The 22004-nt window shown below is 43.5% G+C and overlaps 1 protein-coding gene across 1 annotated transcript in view; it reads left to right on the forward strand.

The window, feature by feature from the left end:
• Nucleotides 1-279: 279 nt before the first annotated feature.
• PELI1 (pellino E3 ubiquitin protein ligase 1) overlaps nucleotides 280-22004 on the forward strand; it is a 59814-nt gene continuing 38089 nt past the window's right edge. The window contains exon 1 of the mRNA XM_045011039.1: nucleotides 280-516. The gene's annotated coding sequence lies outside the window, so the exon portion shown is untranslated. The remainder of the gene's footprint in view (nucleotides 517-22004) is intronic.

The following is a 22004-nucleotide window of genomic DNA, read 5'->3' on the forward strand; positions in this document are numbered from 1 at the left end:
TGCCCTGTTCTGTAGCCTTTCCTGAAGCTCTGGCACTGGCCAGGGTGGGATCCAGGCCAGGGTGGGCTGGAGTCCGGCTGCTCCTGCACCCGCCGCCCAAAGGGCTGGGAACCTCCTCTGGCAAAATCAACCCCCCCAGTGAGGGCAGAGAGTAACCCCCCAGCGCCCGCGGGAGGGAGAGAGAACTACAACTCCCATCATTCCCCGCGCGATGGCGCGGAGTGATGAGGTCACCGAGCCCCGCCCACCCGGTGGGGTGTTGGAGCCGCCGCTACCGCCGCCGCCGCCGACCCAGAGCGCTGGAAGCTCGCTGGCGGTTGGCAGCTCGCGCCCATCCCGGCCACAAAGGGAGCTCCCCGATCCCTGCCGGCTGAGCGGGAGGCGCTCTGGGCTCCGCGCCCCAGCCCGGAACTTCTCCCCCCCTTCCCCATTGCGGGGGGTCTGGACCCATAGCGGCGGGGGCGCGTCTCCGGCCGCGGGGCTCGAGCCGCAAGGAATCGCGACGCCGGGCGCCAGGTGAGTGCCGGGACTGTGGGCCGGTACCTGTTACCCGGGCGGGGCGGGGCGGGGCGGGGGCAGAAATCCCCTCTGGTGCACCCCGCTGTCCCGGGCTGCGCCCCCCCCCCCTTGGCAGGGGGGCGGGTGCGCGGGTCCGTGCCCACACCCGCCTCGCTGGGTAGCGCTGTTCGCCCCGGTCCTCACCGGGGAAATTCCCCAGCCGCCCCCACGCGCAGCCCCCTCTTCCCCGGCCGAGCGGAGTGCGCCGCTGAGCCCGGCCCCGGCCCTGGCCCTGGCCCGTGGGGGTTGCCGCTGAGAACGCTCCCCTGGCTTCGTTGGATTCCTTTCAAACTTCAGTGAGTTTTGGTCCCCCAAACAAGCTGCGTCCCCTGAGCTCTGACTTCATTTCCTTTTGGCACAAATCCCTCTCTGAACCCGGCTAGCGGAGTGGCCTGGGGGCGGACGGGTAAAAACAAAACAAAGGGGGATTTTGTTTGCGCGTGTTAAGCTGCAAGTCTTTATTTTCCTGTATGACAAAATATTTTGCCGCTGTTTACTTGGGAGGGACTCCCATAACCGATAAGGAAGCTGAATTTTTATTCTGGTCTTTCTATTTTTAAGCTTCCTTAGAATTACAATGTGCAGACCTATTTTTCTGTGCCCCTCTCCTGTGTGTTATGGCTCGTTTACAAAGGATCTGTGATCCAGCACAGCTTTAGTTTGCCAGAAGAAACAAAATTTGTGCAACCTACCTCCCCACACGCTTTACAGGGGTAAGCAGTGTATTTGCAGAGGTAAAATATCAACTGGGAGACACTATTATAAAAAAGGAGATGAATTTAAAAGGCAGAGAGGAAGAACAGCTATATTTTCAGACGTGATTCCTTCCCATCCCCCCACCCCAAAAATCTCTTAACAGGAAGAGTGGCCAATACTTTTATACTGATAACTTTCAGCTTTCTTGTAAGTAAATGTGACCCAAAATATGCAGTTATCTTGATCTCTGCTACACATAGTCCCTTACCTATATACATGCCTGCAGTAGTTTAACAGTAGTACTTTGTTTTTTCATATTACTTTCAAAGGCCTTACATTTGTTTTTGTTTTATAAGTTGGACTGACAGTTTAAAATCTACCACTGTATAATATTTTATAATTTTAGTTGGTAATAGACTGAACTGCAAAGGTTGTTCCTGAACATGCTCAGCAAAATGATGATTTCCCTCCCATCTTGAATTTGCAAGGTGGGGGTGAGAAGAAGGTTGAGGTTTTTTTGTGAACATAAAATGTTGCAAAATAGGAAAGATGTAATGTCCTGTTAAGATGACTGGATTTAGCACTTTGCACGCTGTAAATGTGTTTTGCGTAACCTACACTGAAGGTTTCCTATGCAAGTTTCCTGAATTATTTGTTTTGAGGAGTAGAACGTGGTTAAGAATTTTTTTTAAAAAAATGTAATTTTGTTTGTAAATGTGACTAGTGATTGTGGTTGTCTCAGTTTTTGGGTGCCAAACATAAGATGTCTTTTTTAAAAGGTCCGATTTTCAAAAATTGCTGAGTACTCAGTCTGAAAATCAAGCCTCTTTGAGGCTCTCAAATTGGACATCTAAAATCGCTAGTTATTCTTGACCAAAGCATATAATATGGTGGTTAATGAATTTTAATAATCTAGAATTAGCTAGCAAAGAGACTTAGTTTTTATGTGCCAGTTTTTAAACTAATTTTATTTTAGAAGACATAGAATATTGTTACTGTTTTTGGGAAGTGCTTTATTGGGGGGCATTGGTCAGATATAACTTGATTTGATATCTTCCTCATGCAGCTAAAGTATTCGGGTCTAGGAGGTTCAGCAAGTCAATGGTCTAGGAATTATTTCAGGGAAGTTCTGTCGCCTGTGTTATACAGGAGGTTAAATTAGATGATCGCAATGGTCCCTTCTGGCTTTGGACTCTGTGAATTGCACTAGCATTTTACCTCTGAGATCAGAGTTCAAAAATAATTACTGAGGTTCCAAATGAAAATGAGTTTGTTTAGTCTTCTCATAATCCTGATTTCAGTATATTAGGAAACCATTGTACAGTTCAGCATCAGTGTTGTTTGCTTCTCCTGTCAAGAATCCCAAAACTGAAAACAGGACTGTTTAATGTCAGGGTTGAGGTACAGTGGTACAGCTGTGTAGGACAACTGAGCACAGCATTTGCCTCAGGCCAACAATATTTGTATCTCCCTTTTGTGAGTAGTAAATCTAGTCCTAATATTTTTTCTATAAAAGAAGAGAAAAGCCTTGTTTAAAAAGAATTGTGGAATACAACAATTAAGCTAGTTTGAAAATAAAGGCCATGTCTAAACTACAAAATTATGTCGACCTAACTTACATTGGTTGCTAAATCACTTCTGTGGGGGCTTCTTGTTTTGGTGGTGCGTGTCCTCACCAGGAGCACTTGCATCGATTGTATTGTTGGTGAGGGGTATTGTGGGACAGCCCCGAAAGCCAGTAACAGTTGACGTAATCAGCGCAGTGTCACTCTACGTCAACCTAATTACATTGACTGTGACCATACGCCGCTCGGGGACGTAGTGTTACTAAATTGGCATAGAGAGCTGCTTACCTCGGTGGGAGCCAGATTTAAGGGAAGACACTTCCACAGCTAGATTGACACAAGGCAGCATACATTGACCTAACCCAGTAGCGTAGACTAGCCCTAAAGCTGTTTGCAGATACTGATCTCTTTATTGATTGAAAAGCGGGATGGAGAGTTAACATTGATTTCTCTAGTTAGGGGCAGTGTCAGAAATCAAAATCCAAACATTCATTTCAGAGTGCAGTAAAGTAGTATTCAGCAGTTGCTTCAAGGCTGAAGCCTTTTGCTGCATATCAGCTATTATGAAGTACTGGGCTGTTAGTGCCAGAGTAGCCTCTTTGTACAGTGTACCCTATTGCTTAGATCACAATACCATCTACAGTCAGAGAACTTTTAACAGAGAGAGCCCAGATTGTTTGTTTCCAAACTTTCATTCCTTAATCTCTAGATTCACAACTGCATTGACAAGCTGTCTAAGGAAATGACAGTGAAGAGTTGGTGTAGGAACTAGGTCAAGCACTGCTAAATACTGCCGAGCCAGTTTCAGTGGAACAAAGTGAGCATGTTTCCATCTGATCTAGTTTGTTTCATTTCAATTTACTTGTCAGAGGATATGTGTGTATATTGCACGCTGCAGCCAGAGGCCATTAGTTTCACTAAAATTGGTGTTGCACCCTTGATTTGGTACTTACAGTGTATCTGGGTAGACAGAGTAATGGCGAGAGGGTCAGACAAATGCAAAAAACTCTTAAGGGCCTAATCCTAAGAAATTCCAAGCACCCACAACTCCCATCAAAGTCAGTCAGAGTTGAGTGTACTCAGCATCATGCAGACTTGGACCATATGTTCCTTCCTTTTCGTTTCCTCTGTGCTGCCACTACCTTTCTTAATGTTACTAGATTCTGAGGTAGTTGCGGGGAGGAGTGAGAGGGACAGGGATTTGGCAAATACACACACCACTCTCATGTTTTCACTCCACCACAAAACAAAATTTATTGGTATCCTAGATTTCACTAACATTCTTCCAATAGACCTGACATAATTCATCAGCACAAACTGCTTTAAAACAGTGTTTCTAGTTTAACATACAGCTAGTAATGAAGCATTCAGAAATCATATCGTCTTGTGTTTTTATTCTATCTTTGTACTTTTGTTTTTTACTGGAAATTCCTGACAAAACTAAAACTCCTTTATGACATGCCCAAAATAACATTAAAAAAACTTCAAATGTAATTATAAAAACTGAATCTTGGCCTGTTGCATTTTTCACTTTAAATGCAGTAAGAATCCTATGTTTCCAACATAGAAAAATGATGGTCTTGAATGAACCCCTGGCAGATTCAGAAAAGAACATATTAAATGTAATTTGAAAATTATTAATTGTATAGTAAATCACTTTCAAAAACTCTGTATGCTATGATGGATCCCACTGGTAGAGAGACATATGCCACCTGCATTCTAGACATCTTCCCTTCTGCTTCACCTGTCTCAAATCTGAATATGATTGGCCTGTGAGGAAGAGAGTATTTAAGAGTCACTGTCTTGCTGGCTTTATAAAGTCCTACCAACCCTTTGCTAGAACTGTTGTAGGGAAAAGTAGTAATCTCTATTACAACCCAGCATTTTTCTGTATGACCTCCAATAGTGCACAGCCAAATCAGGCCCTTGCTCTCAGTGGGAATGGTGCACCCCAGCCTCACAATGAGGTGTGGTGATGTGATACCCTTCTCAAGGGCACAGTTTACATACACACCTGTGATCTCTGATCCCATGCCAATATCTAGCATGTGGCCAGCTATCTGAGGTGAACCACAAACACTCCCGCTCTGCTCTCTAGTGGAGCAGGCTGCAGCAAATTTCAGCTATGCATCCCACAGAGGCCGATGAGACTTTTGGTATGCCCCTCTGCATATTGGCAGTTCAGCAATATCAGCCAAGTTGTGTTTTGTCCAAGTACTAATAATTAGGCCTGTAATTCATTAATCACATAAACCTCCATCTTATCAAAGAGAGGGTTAAGAGGTGACTTGATCATGGTCTGTTAGTACTGACATTTCTGATAGTAGAGAGCTATTTAACCTAGCAAACAAAGGCATAACAAAATCCGGTGTCTGAAGCTAGATAAATTCAAGCTAGAATTGAGGAGCAAATTCTTAATAGTGAAGGTAATGGACTATTGGGACAGTTTACCTAGGGAAGTCTTTAAATCAAGATTGAGCGTCTTTCTAAAATTATATTCTCTAGTTCAGTGGTCCCCAACCTTTTTTGTCTGGCGCCAGGCAACGAGCCACGGAGGTCCGTGGTGGCGGATGAGCATCCGCCGAAATTCCACAGACAAGCAGCAACGTCAATAGGCATCACCGCCGAAATGCCGCCGACAAGCAGCGTCACCCAGGGGCATCGCTGCCGAAATACCACCGAAAATCAGCGACATTTCGGCGGCAACACCTCTGGATGACACAGCTTCTCAGCGGCATTTCAGCAGATGCTCGTCCGCCAGCCAGTAAGCGGGCGCACGCGTTGGGGACTCCTGCTCTAGTTCCACCACAGGGTGGTATGGCTTTGATATAGGAATTGCTGGGTGAAATTCTATGGCCTGTGTTATTCAGGAGGTCAGACCAGATGATCATAACGATCCCTTCTGGCCTTAAAATCTATTAATCTGTAATGATCCTTCCTAATCAGACTTGTCCCTTGAAGCAGTTCACCATAAATGATTATAGTCTCCCTTACGCACTAATTCTTCCACTTGGACATATTTAGCCCTTAGTCTTTCAAGTATAGTTTTGCAATTATGTATCACTTTGTTCATCTTCAGAATGCTTTACAAACATTAAAAATCCCCCCTTTCCCTTGAGCTAGGATAGGCACCCCCATTTTACACACAAAGGGGAGTGGAAACTGAGGCACAAAGAATAGGGGCCTAGTATTGCATCCATTAAAATCAGTATGTGCTTCCCCATTAATGTGGGGGGACAGGTATAGGCCTTAAGTGCTTTACCTCAGGCCAATCATTAAATTGGTGCCAGAACCATTATTAGAATTTAAGGAACCAGAAACTCTAGATCTTGTGTTTTCATCACACCTCTCTGTTGAAGCCTGTAAATTTGCACCATCTGTGACTGTTTTTTCTCCACCCTGAATCACAGATCACTGTGTTCATTGGTCATCAGCAGGCCCCTACCAAATTTGTGATCCATTTTGGTCACTTTCATGGTCATAGGATTTTAAAAATAGTAAATGTCATGATTCTAGCTATTTAAATCTGAAATTTCATGGTGTTATAACTGTAGGGGTCCTAACCCAAAAGGGGGTTCTGGGGTTCACAAAGTTACTGTAGGGTGGTTGCAGTATTGCCACCCTTGTTTCTGCACTGTTGGTGGCAGCAGCACTGACTTCATAATTGGGCAGCCAGAAAGTGGCGGCTGCTGAAAGCAGATCTGTCACCAGCAGCTGCGCAGAAGTAAGGATGGCATAGTATGGTATTGCCACCATTACTTCTCTGCTGCTGGCATGGTGCTGCCTTCAGAGCTGGGTGCCTGGCCAGCAGCTGCCACTCTCTGACCACCCAACTCTTAAGGCAGCGCAGAAGTAAGGGTGGCAATACTGCAATGCCCCTACAAAAGCTTTGTGACTTCTCACCCTCCCATAACCTCTCTTTGGGTCCAGACCCCCAGTTTGAGAAAGACTGATCTGCCCCGTGAAATCTGTGACTGATCTGCCTCGTGAAATCTGTGTAGAATAGGGCAAGAGTACAGAGAAGACCAGATTTCACGGTCAGTGACATGTTTTTCAAGGCTGTGAATTTGGTAGTGCCCTAGTCATCAGCAGTGTTAAACAACTTAAATGGTGGGTTTGTAGCCAATATAGTTGTAAACTTGTCTGAGCACTTCACTTAGATCCTCTGCATTTAAAAAAAAAATCATATTAAATTATAAAAGAAGTGGCCTCTAAGGAAGTCCCAAGAAGGGTCATGGGCTTTATTTCTGTTAGTGCACTTTCAGAGTCTCTCTGCACATTGATTGCTACTCTATTGTATCAGTAATGCTACCTTAATACACCCTTTCCATTTTTCTAATGTTTTTACATTTCACTATGCCATTTATGGAAGTATGTGGATTGCTTTAACGGTGTTTTAACACAAGGTTCAACTGGGAAAATATGACAACAGAACTGTCACTTCATGTAGCTAAACCAAATGTCTGGTATGTGGTTAGGAATCTTTTTAAAATGCATCACACATGTGGCTTACTATAGAGTAATTCACTTCCTTTCAAAGAACTTGTAGCTTGTTTTCCTTCTATTATGCACCTCTTGGGATAAGTTGCTAATTCTAAAAATATGTCAGTTCTGCTGTTTCCCATCATTGCTGTAACTTTTTTTTTTCTTCTCCTTCATTTGGCATTAGTTTGCTTTTTCCCTGAACTGCTTTAAATACTCTAAGGAATGCTTAAACATGGTAGAAAATGAAATGCAGCTAGTAATTCAAGTTGTGGTGATTGGATCATTGTTATATTTCATTGGATAATCAAAGGTAACTTTAAATGTGCATTGCTAAATGTGGGAGTGTACGTGTTTAGTGCACTAAACATTACTTAACTTAAATGAGGTATATTTTTGGTTCATTTTTTAAATGGACTATGCAGTACCTTTTTTGGAAGTCTAGGGCTTGACACTTGTTTCTGAGTTGGGGGAAGAGATTGTTGTCAAAAACCACATGAGATTTTTTTTAAATCTGTAGCATTTGTTGTCATATGGAAGAAAAGCCTTGCATTTCCATGTGTGAAACCAGAATCCAATATCCAGTGAGCCATTGCTTCTGCGTTAGTGTTACTGAGTCAACCATCATTGTAATTCAACTGCAGTTTTAGAAAGCAAACACCACAAAATACATACAGATTTCCCAAATCTGTGTTGTCATTGCATGGGCCAAACTTGTTGGTTGCATATTGACTTAGAAGGTAGTCTTCCTATCTCAGAAAATGAATATAGTTTGGCATTCTTTCTTCTGTAATTTATTGAGTGGTAGGTAGCCTGGCCTTAATCCTAGACGACAGCCTCATGCACCTACCCCATTTTCTGCCATGAGTGATGTGTAATTAAGGGAGTTTTGTGTTTGGATGAAGGGTGGGTTAAGAGGGAATAATGAATCTCAACCTCTGGTGAAAGCTCTAGAGTACATGTGCTCATGCTTGCTGTGCCACCTTGAATAAATACGCCTGTAAAGTGACATTTGAAGTGCTTTTGCCCCCTTTATTGCTTCATAAGAGTATAAAGAAAACCTCACACACCAAGGCCTTCTTTTTCCAGCGAAGTTATTTTCAACTTGCTTTTTGCCTGAGAAATAAGAGGTATTATCTACTCAATTTTTGAGAGAGGATTGGATTATTGGAGAACTAGTGAGATTATTACATCACTAGTGGTGGAAAACCGAGCAATTGAGACAGGAAGGGATAGTAGCCAAACCAGTTAAAATCTTTTTAATACCTGTAAATAAAACTTCTGAAATACATCTGGGAGGAAATACATTTGTTAATGATTCACCCAGGCTCCTTCAATGAAGGGCTAGCAGATATTCTCTGGTCCTCCAAGGAGCCCTCCAGCAAAAACAGTGCCGACAATTTAACATTCTCCATATATTTCTAAGAAGATCTTTCAGCCCTTTTTTTTAAGTAGGTATGAAATATCATTGACAAGTCTTATGTTACCTATTCTCCCAGCGTGGGTCATACAGGAGATCAAAATTCTTGAGCTGCCATAAAATGGGCTTGCAGAAAGAATGAATTTGCTTATCTGAACTATGTAGATAGGAGCCTCACCCTTTTCCTACCTCCGTCCCTTCCTTCCTGAATAATAATTTCAGCAATCATGCGATTAGAATGCTCACACTTATTGGATAATGACAGTGTTTTATGCTCAGTGTCGTGTTTCTGAACATGCTAATATAAGTAAGCTCATTGTCATATGTAATTGTTCTTTTTATATTCTGGAGCTGGTAGAACAAGTTACATAATGTGTTCGAATCTATAATAAAATCCTAGACAAACAACTGATCACTCATTTCTTTCCCTAGTTTCTGCCCACAGCTTTCTGAGTAGCAGATGTGAAACAGAGTAGATTCTTGTAAACATCACACTGTTGCTGGGGAAAACTATAGGGACTTCATGAAGACGATCTAGTCTGCTTCAGTAAATGTGTTTAAAAGTAACTTTACCTGCTGCACCTGTTTCTGAGTCCTGCTGCCAATATTTGCAGTTTCGTAATTGTATTTTTCCTATTTATAATATTTCCTTGCTGCTCTGAAAGACCCACACATTCAGCAGGGGAAACCCCTGACTATACAGGGGAAATGGTCTGTAAAAATAGAGACATAATATCCTTCTCTGATCTTTCAGTTACTGAAATCTTGAGTTTTGGAGAGGAGAGCTGATTTAAGTTGGCAGTGTCTCTCTGAACAGCAGCAGAAATAGGTATCTGATCCAAGATGGTGAAGGGAGAGTTAACCCTTGCCTTTTCTTACAGCCAGGAGAGGCTGGGAAGAAGTGTAGCCATGCATGTGTGGTAGGGAGAGGCAAAGAGCTAATATTTTCCAACAGGCCATGTGAACACTAACACTCTGTGGCCCTAAAGGGCCAGGTTGTGTCTGGGTTTGCAAGGAGAGGGGATGGTTCAAAAAGCATCCTGTCTTGCATCTCTCCCGCGTTGGCCAGGTACAATCACTGGCCCTGGTCTAAGCTAGAAAGTTAGGTTGCCCCAGCTACATTGCTAAAGGATGTGAAATCCACACCCCGAGTGATGTAGTTAAGCCAACCTAACCCCCCAATGTAGATAGTGCTAGGTCGATGGAATAATTCTTACATCAACCTAGCTACCACTTGTCGAGGAGGTAGGTTACCTATGACCATAGGAGACCCTGTCCTGTCAGCTTAGGAAGTGTGTACACTGAAGTGCTCCAGTGGTGCTGCTGCAGCTGTCTCCTGTAGTGTTTCAACTGTAGAGAAGCCCAGAGTCTACTCACTTCTAGCACCTCCTGGGGAGCAAGATACCCCAAAAGGAGATGTGGCCATGATATTTTCCTGCACTGACTTACGTTGGCCATGGTGAGAGTGTGGACATGCTCCACCCTGACTCCCTGGGAGCAGATGGATTGTTCGCTCCATTCCTGTGTAAGCCACATTGAGCCCTACATATTTTTATCTCCATCTTACAGATGCGGAGACTGCAGTGCAGAGTGACTAGGTTGCCTTGCTGTGTGATGACTTAGGATTTGTCTACAGCATGGCTAGGCAACCTATGGCACACGTGCCAAAGGCGGCGCACAAGCGGATTTTCAGTGGCACTCAGACTGCCCGGGTCCTGGCCACCGGTCTGGGGGGCTCTGCATTATAATTTCATTTTAAATGAAGATTCTTAAACATTTAAAAACCTTATTTACTTTACATACAACAATAGTTTTGTTATATATTATAGACTTATAGAAAGAGACCTTCTAAAATGTTAAAATGTATTACTGGCACGCAAAACCTTAAATTAGAGTGAATAAATGAAGACGTGGCACACCACTTCTGAAAGGCTGCCAACCCCTGGTCTACATTTAGAACTGTTAATGCTTCTGAGTAGATACTATCTATGCCAATGGGAGAATTCTTCCATCGGTGTAGGTAGTCTGCCTCTCAGAGAGGCAGTAGCTAGGTCGACAAAATAATTCTTCCATGGCATTGTCTATGCTGGGGGTTAGGTCAGGACTGAGGTATGTAAACTGAGGTACAGATGCGTGAAGCATGATATATGAACTGATAAAGCACTTTAATTGAGTGTCTCAGGCTGTGTCTATACTGCCACTTTCAGCGCTAAAACTTTAGTCGTTCACGGGTGTCTAAGCGACAGTAGTTTTAGCACTGAAAAGCGCCAGTACGGACAGATCTTTCTAAAGCTATCACTGCTCATCTGGGGTGGGTTTTTTTATTGCCGGGAGAGCTCTCCCCTGGCGATATAGCGTGACTACACTAGTCACGTCACAGCGCTGGGCACAACATGGGCAGTGTAGACATATCCTTACATTCCAACTATCTTTGTTTGCTCTGATTTTCTTTTATATGCAGTACTAAACAATTGGTGGAATTTGTGTAAGTGGGAGTGCGAACTAGAGGCAGGTCAAAGGAAGGCACTGAGCTTCTGTTGAGCATTGGCCTGACATTGGGAGGGAAACTGCATTTGTAATACAGTGAAGTTTAACATCTGTATATATAAACTTTGTCACTAGGGGAATGGATTATAAAATGGCAGGCGTTGATTCCCTTCCAATCGGCATCTATTGATTACAGCATTTACTAAAGCATGCCAGTTAGTTCGAATGCAGTCAGGCCCTCAGAAGGATCACCTTGATTTAATTTTTTTTAAAGTGCATTGAATGGAAACAGAGATGCTATTTGTTCTTCAAAGCCTAAGTGCTGTATTTCTAGCTCTTGGCAGACATTGTCCACAAGTACTTCATATGCCACTGGATTTATGCCAGAAACATACTGCATGTACTGAAAGCATCAAAACCAGACCTCCTTTAATTTTAGACTCTGCAGCTAACATTGATTTTTCTTAGAATTCCTACATCCTAACTACTGTCATTTTAAATAGTCTTTCCTTGGAAGACTTTGGGAATGTTCTGTCAGCCCTTACTCATGTGACTTGCTCCATAGAAGTCAGTGGGATTACTCCTGTAAGTAATAGCTGCAGGATTGGGCACCAAATTACCTGCTTCTCAATTTGTAAAGTTAAATGAACACAGGGAATTATTTTATTTAACTCCTGTCTCTCATGATGAAGCTGGGTGCTGTGCGACTAAGGATAGTCCTGAAGACATAAGCCCCTCAGCTATCCTGCATTCTGAAAATCTTGAGGGACCATTCTGATTACTTAATCTGACCCCTTTTTTCATTTTTTATTTATGATATGGTAGAGCCTAGTAGAGAACCAAGAACGGGGCTCTGGGGTGGTACATTCATGCACTGTACAAATGTATAACGAGAGCCCCTGCCCCAAAGAGCTTGCAATCTAGATAGACAGGAGAAGGGGATAGCACATACAAGTGGAGTGAACAGGGATTATGATGGGAGGAGATTACCTGGATGGACAGCCAAAGGTTTTTCCAATCCTGCCCTTCCCTAGACAGCCAGTCAGTGCCAGAGGTAAAATGTTCTGAGTGAGACTGCAGTCATTCTCTGTGACTACTGGTCCCTGCTTCTCCATCTGCTACTGCCGGTTGTAATCTCTGACCAGTTCATCCCCACAGTTTCATTCTGGAGGCCATGTGGCTGGGGGAAGTGGGGATGCCACCTGGCTCCTAGTGCCCCCAGGAGCAGGGGTTCTCCCCTCCACAGTTCCAGGTCTGGTGGGGCTGTGGAGAGAAGTGGCTCTAACTTGACCCCATTTTACAACGATCCCTCAGTGCAGCAATAGCTACTTTCATGTACTCGGAGCTGCTGTGCACCTTCAACTCTCACTGATGGAAAACGAGGGTGCACAGCATCTCCTTCAAAGAGGAGGCAGTTCAGTTTCTCAGTTCAGTGGCGGCCACAGGCCTGAGGATCCTACGGGCCTTATTAACACTAGTTATTCCAATTAAAGGGCGTGGGGCTGTATTGGCAGGAGTAAAGGATTGCAATTTGGCCCCCAAGAGTTGTTACAGTGTATCATAGAATATCAGGTTGGAAGGGACCTCAGGAGATCATCTAGTCCAACCCCCTGCTCAAAGCAGGACCAATCCCCAGACAGATTTTTGCCCCAGATCCCTAAATGGCCCCCTCAAAGATTGAGCTCACAACCCTGGGTTTAGCAGGCTTATTTTAAGCTATGTGGCAGTTTTATTAAGCTAACTAGAGAAAGTTCCTACTATGACAGGTTTGTTAATGTTAGTGGACAAATTCAGCTTAGACCAGTTTTCACAATTATTAGCTTCCAAATAATTTCCGGAAGTTATTTGTCCCCCTAAAAACCAGAATTGCTGCTGCAAGGTTTCAGAACTGAGTAGGCTGAAAATGATTGTTTGCTTCTTCCCTCTTTCCCTTCCATCTCCTAAATCAGAAGTGGGCAAACTACAGCCCGCGGGCCACATCCGGCCCGTGGGACCCTCCTGCCCAGCCCCTGAACTCTTGGCCTGGGAGGCTAGCCCCCGGCCCCTCCCCTGCTGTTCCCCCTCCCTCACAGCCTCAGCTCACTGCACCGCCGGAGCAATGCTCTGGGCGGCGAGGCTGCGAGCTCCTGCCTGTCCTGGCACTTTAGGTGGTGTGGCTGTAGCGCTGCCAGCCACCAGTGCTCCAGGCAGCACAGTAAGGGGGCAGGGAGCGGGGGGGAGGGTTGAATAGAGGGCAGGGGAGTTTGGGGTAGTGGTCAGGGGGTGGGGGTGTGGATGGGGTCAGGGCAGTCAGAGGGTGGGCAACAGGAGGATTGAATGGAGGCAGAGGTCCGGGGGGGGGCAGTCAGGGAGGAGAGAGGGTGTTGGATGGGGTGGCAGGGGGCAGTCAGGAGCAGAGGTTCCAGGGGCGGGTAGGGGACAGGGAGAAGGGGTGGTTGGATGGGGCAGAGGTCCTGGGGGGGAGGGGGGGCTGTCAAGCGGAGAGAAGCAGGGGAGGTCGGATAGGGGGCAGGGCCTGGGCCATGCCTGCTGTTTGGGGAGGCACAGCCTCCCCTAACAGGCCCTCCATTCAATTTCAGAAACCCGATGTGGCCCTCAGGCCTGCCCCTGTCCTAAATTGAGATTGCCTTCAGAGCATCTAGTTATCCTGAACATGGCAAAATTTAACAGAATAATTAGCATATGGAAAAGCTTATAGCATATGTCTGAAATCTGCGGACGGCAGACTAAGAGTCAAGACGCAACAAATTCTGCATTTTGGCTGTAAGTTAGACTAGATGACCCTTGCTTGTCCCTTCTAACCCTATGGTTCTGTGATTCTAAGAGAACATTGTGATTCCACTGCTATAACCTAGAAACTGAATTCAAGATTTTAGTTTACTGCAATACTTGAGCATCTGTTTTGTTTGTTTAATTTTAACACCTTAACCCTTCAGGTAAATTACGTATTAATCTTGGTATGCATCCTGACAGGGTCTTTTAGCTAAGTTCTTTACTTTTAGTTACTTGTTAAACTGCTAATAGAATATTTATGTTTGTACAATGAAGCAAGTAAAAGTAAATTAGTTAAGTTTACAGGCACAGCCTTAACTCTGTCCCCTTGTATGCAGACTTGACAGCAAGGTTTGTAATTACATGTTATTTCTCAAATAATGCAATAGAATATGTATGTCCTTGTACTATGTGTTACCCGCATACATTTTAAAGTCCAAAACCAAAATGTTAAAAATATTTGATTGCTTAAAAGTTGGACATGTCAGATTTATGGTTGCACAGAGAGAGAGAGGGAAATAGAGACTGTTAAGAATCACTATCTCTGCCAAACCTGAACAGAATTTCATAGTACAAAGAAAAGGCACTATTCCCCTGCCAAGAATGGAAAACTTCTCCCCTGAAATTTTTTGTTTGTTTTGTTTGGGGTTTGGTTATAATGGAAAGTGTTGAGCAAGCTAGGTATAAGACCTTATCTAAAGACAAAAGTTACACTGATTTAATTAATGGTTAAATTTGAACAAAAGTTGTATTTGAACAAGGCCTTGGGGCAGGGTCCCCAACACGGTGCACGCAGGCGCCATGGCACCTGCCGGGGCATCTATGTGCACCCACGTACTGGCTGGTGGACAAGCATCTGCCGAAAAGCGGCATCATCAAGAGGCGTCGCCACCGAAAAGCGGCGGCATTTCGGCGGAGACCCCTCTTGACGTTGCCACTTCTCGGTGGCAATTCAGCAAATGCTTGTCCACCAGCCACAGTCCTTGGTGGTGCCTGCCACCTGGAAAAGGTTGGGGACCACTGCCTTGGGGTCACTACCAGCTCCCTCTATAATGCCAGACCAACTCAAATATGTGTGGTAACACTACTGTCACAGTTGCAATCTATAGAATGTATAAGCATTACTACTACACAAGAAGGGATGCTTTCCATGTGACCAGCATTCATTCCCACCCCAGTTGTCCAGCACCTTGATGCTGTCATATTTCCATTGTGTGCCAAGCTTCTGTCAGGCTTGTGTATTGAACCTGGATCTCTCGCATGGCCTTGCAAACGCATTAGGCTATTGATTCTGCTGACAATATTTTAATTGTAATAATTCTGTTGCACTTTCACGTGTGAAACTTTAACATGCCACTATTTCCCATCTTTGAAGACCTACTACTTATTGTGGAAACTGGAGTAGAGTGGACTTAGTTACCCAGCATTATTAGGATTGGCAATCATTTTATAAGAGGGTTTGGAAGTTCCAGAAGTCTGTTTGTAAATTGTTAGCATGTTGAAACTGTTTAGTCAGTTGAACTATTTTGGATAGCTGAGCATTTGAGTTTGTAGAATACCACTGCACTGGAATATTGATCGAACACAAAGCATACACCATGTTGGAAAAGACAAAGTACCAACATGATGAGTTTATTTTCGAAGTCATTTTTTTGTTTTGTTTTGTTGGAATAGTGCAGCTGTAGACAGTCAGTCAGCCTTCAATTTTTGGGAAATCTTAGGCCCCATCTACACTTAAGAGAACAGCTCCTTGCTCACAGTTTTGAACAACAGGCACCCCTAGCTGGTGGTACTCTCAACTGGTGCTTCTGTTTAGCTGCTAGAGTGGATGGGCATAACAGCGCTTCTTGTCATGGTGTTGAAAATTACTTTCCCCTGTCTACACTAACAACTAAACTGAACTCCTCAAAAGAGGGGACCTATAGTTCAAATTTTTCATCAGCAGCACGCCATTTCCCCAAAACAGATGGGGTGTCAATCACATATCCTAGATCCAAGTGGAAGTGCAATCTCCAGTCACATTGTTTTTGGACATAGTGAGTTTACATTCCCATGCAGCCTAGCAGCGTGTGGTGCTATAACATGTCAGCTAGCACCCACGCTTTTAATCTTTTTCTTCATTCAGGTTTTTAGTTTCATGTGATAGACGTTATTGTATTCATCCAAGATCAACAGTTTTGTCCATTAACTGCTGTCCAAGTACATATTAGAAACAATTCTCTCTGATTAAATGCACTCCTACAACTCTGTTGGCAACAAGTCTTTCAATTACCTCCTAGGATTTTAATTGAGATGGTATCATTTGTATCAATTACCTTCTAGGATTTTAATTGAGATGGTATCATTTGTATACCAGTATAAGTGTTAGATCTACATGTATTTGTATTGCCTTATTACTTGCGGTCTTTAACCATACTTAATGCTGGGCAAATATTATAGTCCTGTATGAAAGGAGGGTGGGCGGGGAAAACTAAATGGAGAAGCCAGGGGAAGTATCATTAAAGTTTTTATTCCTTTAAACTTAGAAAGCTAGTATAATACAGCAGCTTCTATAAAGCATACAGTGTGCCTGCAAGTGGAACACCCCCCATGCTGATCTACCCAAAAGATGAAAAGGGGAAGCATACTATGCTGAATAGGACTGACAGCCCTCTGCTGCCCTCCTTCATGCTTTGATAATGGACTGCCACCTAAATCTCCTACGCTGGTTGACTGTGCGGTGGATCCCCTTTGCCAACCATATTAGGTTCAAACTTTTTGCCCTTGCCTTCAAGGCCCTGTGAATCTCTGCCCCTGTCTGCATCTCTGCTTTCATTTCTTCCCATATCACTCTGACCTCCTTGCTCTGCCAGTGATGCCAGCCTTCGCATCCCCTCTATCCCATCTGTTGGCTTATAACTGCTCCACTTGCTGTGGTATCTGAGAGCCTCCCAAGAGGGAACTAAAATCCCAGTTGGTCTTGGGCCTAATCTGCGTCCTTAATTCCACTGTGGAAGTTGAGGTTACGTGGTGGTTTTGCCACCCTACATGTGGAACTTGGCTCCAGTCTACCAGACTCCCTTTTCTCATTATTCAAATCACTCCTAAAGAGTCACTTCTTTTTCAAAGCCCACAAACCGTAACCCATGTCAGTCAAAGAAGGAAGCAATAAGAGACATGCAGATGAGAGAAAAAATTACCCTAGTGGAACCATCATGGTAGGAACACAACAACTTTAATCAGTGTGATCCTTTTATTAACCCAATCCTTTGCTTTCACTGTCCCTTTACCTTCTCTCCATCATTCTTTGTTCTTGCACAAAATAAGCTCCTTGGAGAAGGAGCAGCATGTAAAGCACTTACCATGTTTTTGGTAATGTACAAGTAATAGGACAGGGCCAAATTGTGCCCTGGGTTCTCTGGTTTTACATCAGTGTAACTGAAATCAGAATTTGGTTCACAGTGATCAGGTTAAATACTGTGGGCCAGATTTTGCTATCCTTACTCATGAGTAGGATCTTACTCAACGAGTAGTCCCATTGCTCAGGGTAAAGAGGGTATTAGAATCTGGCTCTTACTTATAAATGCAAAAACTTAAGACACTATCCTTCAAAGTCCAAGAAACTTAGTTATGGCTGGAACTCTCCGTTCACCCCTCTTTTACTCACTATGCACTATTACCTCAAGTTCCTATTGAAATAAATGAGTTGTCTAGTAAGAACTCAATACATGCTGTCACCCATTATTTTTAATATGGCTCTCCCCCTTAAGAGGCTTCTACAAACCTCACTTTTCCCAATTCATGTTCCATCCCCTACCCTTATGCCTCTCCAGATAATCATTTAATTTAGGTCAACTGTGATTAAACATTAATTGATCAAACAAATAAAAAGATGTGGGACGAACAAAACAAGTGTCACGTGTACCTTGCATGTTCTCTTTGTTGCATATTGCATCCTTTCTCTGCTTTCTTTGGTACATTTAGGACCTGATCCTGCAAGTTCCTGCTGGTGTGAGTATTCTGACTTAAGTCAGTTCTTGTATGAGTAAGGACTGTTCGTCTAAGTAAGGGCTTGCAGGACTGGAGCAATGAGCTTGTCTGTGAAGCTGTATGTACACCAGTGACCCTGGATAAATGATACTGTAATAAGATGCTTCATGAGAATTATGAAGGGTGGAGTTTTATGCCTAACTATAAATTTCTCTGCTAAATGGCCCCACCTCCCTGTTTCTAGAACACCCTCAGGGCTGTGCTCTCAACATGACCCAGGTCCTGCCTAAAGCTCAGGCATAGCCAATAAAAGGAAGATGGGGTAATGTCAGGAGCACATGCTGGGTACAGAGATGCCTCCTTAGGGTGGCATAACTGGAGGCTTTGCAAATTTGGTTATAAATGAGAGGCCAGGGGCTCACTGGGAAGGGTGGGGTATCTTCCTGTGCTTTATAGAGACGAGGGTAAGGTGGCAGACGACTCAGGCACTGAAGATGAGTGTAGCTGTTTTCAGTATTGGAAGGTTTTAGTTATGTTCCAAACCCTTCTCCCTCCCATTCTGTGGGCATGCAGAGCTCACATGGCAGCAAAGTTGTTTCTGCCCTTCTGCAGAGTGCTGTCTCTGAATCCCAGATATGGAGGGTTGCACTGTGCACGGTGTGGAGCTGTGCTTCCTTTCATCTCCTTCGGTGGTAGCTCTGAGGGGGGGTGGCTTGGTGGGTGGACCTATGAATCAGTGACAGTCTGGTTCCACTGGCTACATGCTCATACACAGAGACTACTGCAACTGTTGAGCATTCCAACTGCTCCATCTTGGAGGGGGACGATAGGATTTCATCAGCAACTCTTGTGGAGAATTTCACCCACCCAGGGTTTGGGGAGGTTGAGAGGCTTTGGACCTACTAGAAAACAGGAGTAAACTGAATTTCAGATACCTCTCAGACTAAGAGTTACTGGTCAGTTTTGTCTCCTGAAACCTAGGGAAACCACTGAAAAGTTGGTGAGGGGACCAGGTAGTGACATCAGGCCCAATTCTGATTTCATTAGTGTGAAACTGTTGAAGTGTTAGTGTGATCAGCATAAGGCTTATCAGGTACCCTAGGAGAAACATGGAAATCAGTGGGTTGGAGGTCAGGTTAGGGAGGTAAAAATCCTTTTAATGCATTATTTAAAGTTTATTTTTGGCACCAAGTTCATGGAAAGGGATATCGTGAGAGTGCTGAATTCTCTTCTCTTGAACTACTTTTTTACACTTGATTAATATTAATGAAAGCGAGAGAAGAATGATGCCCATTGTATTTGATCTCTTCATCTAGGGTTGAAAATCTGTTTTGGGACACAATTTTGGAAACACATTTTTGTTGATAGTGGTTTATTTTAAATATCAGTGGACTAGAGCTGATAGGGCCCATAGGAGTGATTCAGATGAATTCTGAAAACCATCAGCTCTAATAATAATCTTTATCGATGTTGGAGTTTTTCCCTATTAGCCTTGGGGCGGGAGGAGGATGTGCAGGTATGTAACATAGTATGGATTGTTTTTAAATTTGTATTTTTTTAACTTTTAGTTTTAAATTGCCCCTTAATTGACATATGTTGTACAACTGTCTGTGAACCTTATGTCTTGAAATGTTGTTGCAAAATACATAGCCCTCTGGTTTCTAAGTCTTTTTGAACAAGATGTGAACAAAATAAAATAGTGGGAACTGACATCAGAGAATCATCTGTGGTTGCACTATAATTATTTCTAAAGTGTCTACCTTATCCTAAACCACAGTGGTTAGTTAAATTATATGTATTGCCCAAATCTATCCCAATGCAACCTCCCTGAAGTCAAGTGGCCAGATAGTGATCTCACTTAAGGTACGTCTACACTACCCGTCGGATCGTGTAGACGCAATAAATGGATCCCTGATTGCTCTCCCGTCGACTGCTGAACTCCAGCTCGGCGAGAGGCGGAAGCAAAGTCGATGGGGGAGCGTCGGCCATCGATCCCACACCGTGAGGATGCGAAGTATGTGATTCTAAGTTGAACTAAGCTGCGTTGACTTCAGCTACGCTATTGTCGTAGCTGAAGTTGCGTATCTTAGATCGATTTCCACTCCCACCTCCCAGTGTAGACCAGGCCTTAGTCACTTAATTCCATTTAATTAATTTAATTAACTTCAGAATTATACCAATTTGGCTCAGTGAGGTTGCAAGAGGGGTAAGGACAGAACTTGACCTGTAACACACTCTCCCTAGTCCAATATGATTTTACTTGAGAATTTATTGGACAGTATCCCTACAAACGTAGACCCATCACCAGCTGATCACGTGGTCTACAAACCCCTCAGGTCTGGTTTTCATAACAGTAAGTCCAAAAAACCCTCAGCACTCCACTATATTACTTCACCAAGAAATGCTCCTTCTCCAGCTGGTTCCATGGCTAGTCCAGCAATAGTGAGATGTAGTTTGCTTTTTAACAATGGCTTTATTTATATTATTCAGTTAAATAAAGTATGCCAAATCCATTAAAGAGCCCCAGAAAAAGGGAAATTTCACTGCAGCATTTCTGTCTAAGTTAACTTTTATAGGGTGTGAATAAACATTTTATGGAACATTTTCAGTGTGTGCCAGAGCTACATTCACATCTTTGGAAACATGATTACAAATAACTATTCCAAAAGGCTGGGGTTCTATGGAAGGATGCGATCTTGGCAACATATTAGCTGTTTTAAATTATTCTGTGCTTTACTGGTAGTAAAACGATTCCACATTACATCTAGTTCCCAAAGAGGCCTTTTTTGTGATCCTTGATTTCTATCAGCTGTGGCATGAATGGGGACTTTAATTTTAAACTTTTGTTGCGTCTTTATATTCGTCTATCTGTAGCTGCATTTGCATAATTTTGGTAAGGGTCAGTCTGTGGCCAGGTCTACACAACCACTTACTTTGGTATAACCTCAAGGGTGTGACTAAGCCACCCCCCTCCCCCGAGCAACATGAATTACACCGACCTAAGCACCAATGTGGACAGTGCTATGTCGGTGGCTGACATAGCTACCACCTCTTGAGGAAGTGGATTTGTTATGTCAATGGGAACTAGTTTTGGAACTAAGCCTTTGTGCGTCTCGGGTAGAATGTTTATACGCTACCTTTCAGGTACTAAAGTTGGATATGAAATAATCCAATGACTATGATTTAAAAGCGACAGAGTCCTGTGGCACTTTATAGACTAACAGAAGTATTGGAACATAAGCTTTCGTAGGTAAATACCCACTTCATCAGATGCATGTGGTGGAAATTTCCAGAGGCAGGTATAAATGTGAAGGCAAGAATCAGTCTAGAGATAACAAGGTTAGTTCAATCAGGGAGGATGAGGCCCTCTTCTACCAGCTGAGGTGTGAACACTTAGGGAGGAGAAACTGCTTTTGTAGTTGGCTAGCCATTCACAGTCTTTGTTTAATCCTGAGCTGATGGTGTCAAATTTGCAAATGAACTGAAGTTCAGCAGTTTCTCTTTTGGATTCTGGTCCTGATTTAAGACAATCACATGGTGGTTCGGGGCCAGATTTATGCGGGAGGGGTTGTTTGTGTGTTTTTTGTTTGAAGCCTTGGGTTTGGCAATTCTGTTTAAATTTAAAAAAAAAAAGCCTTCATTCTGATCCCATTTAGTTCAGATTTACAACCATGGAATGCCATTAACTTCAATCTAGTTACTCCAATTTGCACCGGTGTCACTAAGACCAAATTTGGCCTCAAGAGTTACTACTAGCACCAAATCTCATTCTGGGCATTAAATGAAACATGATTAATGATTTATTTCATACCAGAGCTGACAACTCTGTTCTACAACTTTTTCCATGCTGTGGATCACTACCTAAACATAGGTCCTTTGTGGAGTATCTCCCTACCCAATCCTATACTGATCCCCACACCTTTCTTGTGGCCACTATAAAACCTGTTTATGAACAAAAAGTAATGTTTACATGGTCTGAAGGCCAGACAGAAGGAAGATAAACTTGTTTTAATGTGACTGTGTTTACAGTACTGCAGTTCCCCTGGTAACCTGCA

Source organism: Mauremys mutica, chromosome 3 (genome assembly GCF_020497125.1).
Source record: "Mauremys mutica isolate MM-2020 ecotype Southern chromosome 3, ASM2049712v1, whole genome shotgun sequence".
Classification (NCBI taxonomy): domain Eukaryota; kingdom Metazoa; phylum Chordata; order Testudines; family Geoemydidae; genus Mauremys; species Mauremys mutica.